This window comes from Littorina saxatilis, linkage group LG13 (assembly GCF_037325665.1).
Source record: "Littorina saxatilis isolate snail1 linkage group LG13, US_GU_Lsax_2.0, whole genome shotgun sequence".
Lineage (NCBI taxonomy): Eukaryota > Metazoa > Mollusca > Gastropoda > Littorinimorpha > Littorinidae > Littorina > Littorina saxatilis.
Window position 1 is genome coordinate 37,327,896 of NC_090257.1, and position 5,000 is coordinate 37,332,895.

Sequence of the window (5,000 nt, forward strand, 5' to 3'; positions counted from 1 at the left end):
ATCTGTGATTTTTGTGACATAGGCGAATGATAGCTCAGTAACAGGATTACACGCTTGAACATTTAATCCGTATAACGAATCCATTCATAGACGGACATTTTGCAACATGATCTGTGTCTATTCAAGTTCTTCTGCTTTGTAATTTCACGCCGTTTTTAATTTTTGTAACAGTATCGGTGTTACGTACAATAAACGGTCTTTTTAATCTTATTTCTCACTCGTTTTTTTGATAAAAAAAAAGACCGCAAAACACGTAAAAAAAACCCCACCTGTGCTTTGAGCTGGGAATATAGTAAAACATTATTTCATCCTACATACGTGAGAGAGACACTCGTGAGATAATAATCGTTCAAATCACACGTGTGTATATATCATGTAAATGAGGTCATGTCAAGCAAGTCTGGCAGAGACCTGTTTTTCCACTGCTTATGATGCCAAAGTCACCGAGACAAACGTCATTATAGAAAAAAAAATTGCGCTCGCTAATTACCCTCGATGAATTTTTAGAACTAACACGTCACGCCACACTTTCAGAGTGACATTTCTTTACTTTGACGCAATAGATATTGCACAAGGCTTTAGAAGAGATCGAGGTTCCAAAACAAGCGTCTTCAAGTTAACTGCCTCGACTGCAGGACATTTTCAGTAAAATACACGTAAGTACAGTGTGTAGGATAAACAGAATACTACATGGCTTGCTGTTTTGTACCAGATTTACACTCGTTGCTTTTCCAAATAGTGAACAGCTCGCTTTCGCTCGCAGTTCAATATTTAAAACAAGTCGCGTAAGGCGAAAATACAACATTTAGTCAAGTAGCTGTCGAACTCACAGAATGAAACTGAACGCAATGCAACGCAGCAAGACCGTATACTCGTAGCATCGTCAGTCCACCGCGCACGGCAAAGGCAGTGAAATTGACAAGAAGAGCGGGGTAGTACTTGCGCTGAGAAGGATAGCACGCTTTTCTGTACCACTCTTCGTTTTAACTTTCTGAGCGTGTTTTTAATCCAAACATATCATATCTATATGTTTTTGGAATCAGGAACCGACAAGGAATAAGATGAAAGTGTTTTTAAATTGATTTGGACAATTTAATTTTGATAATAACTGTTATATTTTTAATTTTCAGAGCTTGTTTTTAATCCAAATATAACATATGTATATGTTTTTGGAATCAGAAAATGATGGGGAATAAGATGAACGTAAATTTTGATCGTTTTATAAAAAAATGTTTTCTTTACAATTTTCAGATTTTTAATGACCAAAGTCATTAATTAATTTTTAAGCCACCAAGCTGAAATGCAATACCGAAGTCCGGGTTTCGTCGAAGATTACTTGACCAAAATGTCAACCAATTTGGTTGAAAAATGAGAGCGTGACAGTGCCGCCTCAACTTTCACGAAAAGCCGGATATGACGTCATAAAAGACATTTATCGAAAAAATGAAAAATAAGTCTGGGGATTTCATACCCAGAAACTCTCATGTCAAATTTCATAAAGATCGGTCCAGTAGTTTAGTCTGAATCGCTCTACACACACACACAGACACACAGACACACAGACACACATACACCACGACCCTCGTCTCGATTCCCCCATCTACGTTAAAACATTTAGTCAAAACTTGACTAAATGTAAAAACAACTCGTGTAAATCTTGTACGACACAGCAAACCATGTGGTATTCTCTATAAATGCTCTACAGGGTGATCCCAAATAATGCCACCAATAAAAATGCGAATAACTTCTGCATCTGTTCAACGAATTACTTCATATTAAGAAGAAACAAGTCGCGTAAGACGAAATTACTACATTTAGTCAAGCTGTGGAACTCACAGAATGAAACTGAACGTAGTCCGCCGTTAGTGCAAAAGGCAGTGAAAGTGACGAGCCTGTTTGGCGCGGTAGCGATTGCGCTGTGCTTCATAGCACGCTTTACTGTACCTCTCTTCGTTTTAACTTTCTGAGCGTGTTTTTAATCCAAACATATCATATCTATATGTTTTTGGAATCAGGAACCGACAAGGAATAAGATGAAATAATTTTTAAAACGATTTCGGAAATTTAATTTTGATCATACTGTTTATATTTTTAATTTTCAGAGCTTGTTTTTAATCCAAATATAACATATGTATATGTTTTTGGAATCAGAAAATGACGAAGAATAAGATGAAATTGTTTTTTGATCGTTTAATAAAAAAAATAATTTTAATTACAAGTTTCCGATTTTTAATGACCAAACTCACTCATTAGTTTTTAAGCCACCAAGCTGAAATGCAATACCAAACCCGGCTGCTCCGCCTGGCGTCTGGCATTATGGGGTTAGTGCTAGGACTGGTTGGTCCGGTGTCAGAATAATGTGACTGGGTGAGACATGAAGCCTGTGCTGCGACTTCTGTCTTGTGTGTGTGGCGCACGTTATATGTCAAAGCAGCACCGCCCTGATATGGCCCGTCGTGGTCGGCTGGGCGTTAAGCAAACAAACAAACAAACAAACAAACAGTGGTCTAATGGTTGTGCTCTTTCGAACATAATATCCAAATTCAGGGATCGACTCAACATTATAGGAGGTTTAACATTGGCTTAATAGATTTTTTTCAAGTCACCGATGATCTGGGGTGTTTTTGTATACTTCGACCTTTAGATATTCCAAGATGTAACATTCTGGAAGGTTTCAATCGGTTGAGAGTGGGAATTGTTCAATATCAAAACCTCCTACTGTTGGGTCGATCATCGAATTTGGATATTTCTTTTGAAAGAGCATAGATGTCAGTGGGCGGCATATCTTTCTTTTAAAATTTTTTGGGGGGAGGGGGGTCACCCTGTACAACCCAACAATAGGAGGTCGATAGTTCCTTATCTCTCATATCTCACATCTTTACTGCCGAGGAAAAGGAAAAGCATAGATAGACAGAAAATCAGGCGCCAAGTAGGTTGTATGTACATGATGGCGTCAGACAAGCGCGAAGGTGAGATTGGTAGGTAGTGTCAGCTTAATGCCATTAATAATGGTACCAGGGTGAAAATGGCGATGCAGACAATGGAAGAATTGTGCCCCGGGGAGGACGGTGAAAAGCCGGTGGTACTAGGTCAAGAAATGCAGCAAATAAGAACTTGAAAGGGGCCTTTGCTGGTTTGTTCTGGTGTTTGTGTTTGTGTGTGTGTGTGTGTGTGTGTGTGTGTGTGTGTGTGTGTGTGTGTGTAGGTGTGTTAGTGTGTGTGTGTGTGTGTGTGTGTGTGTGTGTGTTGTTTTGTTTGGGTATGTGTAACTTTGGGTTAAAAGAAAGGTTGCTTTAAACTTTTGCCTTTGTGTTTGTTGCACATTTTGCCTCATGAGAGCTACTTGAAATCAAGGTAATCACCCAATCAGAACAAACTCCCTCGTACCAGAGGGTCTCAAGTGAGCTATACCACACCCCACAGAGTAAAATAATCAACTGCAAAAGCTGGCGACATATAGATGGGTAGTTTTTCGTCAGTACACGACGTAGCCACGAATGACTAACTAGTTAGTGTTTACGTCCTCTTAGGACCAATTGGCCTGTCTTGGGACAGGAAGATTTAATTAGATATGTGGGGGGACAAAACAGACAGACATGCAAACAAAACCGGCACGGTTGGCCTAGTGGTAAGGCGTCCGCCCCGTGATCGGGAGGTCGTGGGTTCGAACCCCGGCCGGGTCATACCTAAGACTTTAAAATTGGCAATCTAGTGGCTGCTCCGCCTGGCGTCTGGCATTATGGGGTTAGTGCTAGGACTGGTTGGTCCGGTGTCAGAATAATGAGACTGGGTGAGACATGAAGCCTGTGCTGCGACTTCTGTCTTGTGTGTGGCGCACGTTATATGTCAGAGCAGCACCGCCCTGATATGGCCCTTCGTGGTCGGCTGGGCGTTAAGCAAACAAACAAACAAACAAACAAATGCAAACAAAGAACACACACAATCGTTTTATAGGTCTGAGAAGCTGGACACGAATGTGATTGTACTTTTGAGTGTAGTATGTAGACGTGACTTATGTTTGCAATCCCACCCAACCCCCTTCCCCCTCCGAAATAATTTGTATCGATTATATAAATTAATACTGAAGAAGGAGTGAGAGCCAGGGACGGATATAGCAGTGAGCTATTGCCGACTAAACTAATGTCGTAATGAAGCTCAAAGTTGAACGTGACATTGGAAGGCTTTAGCTCTAGCTTAAACATCAAAATATCGCTCTGTAGTTGTATTCTTAAAGCAAGATTTAGAGCACATATCCTTTTCGATCATTCAATCAATGCATACAATCTCCGCGTCTATATCATTTTCCAAACATAAGTTCAAAAGCTTTCAGCCAACAGTGTAGGTTTGCCCCCTGTCAACAAATTTTCCAACAGCTCATATTGCTTGCTTGACAACAGACCTGTCATTGCCGGTTCCAAATGTTTGAGTTTGACAACATACAAAAACACCGTGGCACGGACACACTCATGTGCGCGTATTCGCACCCCAACACAACCCCCCCCCCCCCCTCACCTAATTACCCACCACCCCCGTTCATCGTCGCTACGAAATGGCACACACTGAGTATGTCGGTTCGAATCGGTATGGAGAAAGCGAACTGGTACCTATTTTGTCTTTTGTACTTTACCGCTGTGCTATATTATATCTATCTATATATATATATATATCTATATCTATATACGGCTTGTGTGTGTGTGTGTGTGTGTCTGTCTGTCTGTCTGTCTTTCTTCGCGATGCACGGCCAAAGTTCTCGATGGATCTGCTTCAAATTTGGTGGGCATATTCAGGTAGACCCCGGACACAATCTGCTCGATGAAAATTTTCAACACGTGCTCTCAGCGCGCAGCGCTGAACCGATTTTGGTTTTTCTGTACATCCATTCCCAGTAACTCTTCCTTATCTTCTCCAGTGTTTTGCGCGTTTATCTCCCTTCCTTCGTGTGGCGTCAATCGCGTATGGTGCGCCTGGCGAAGTTAATTGTGCGTGTGTGTGTACGTGCG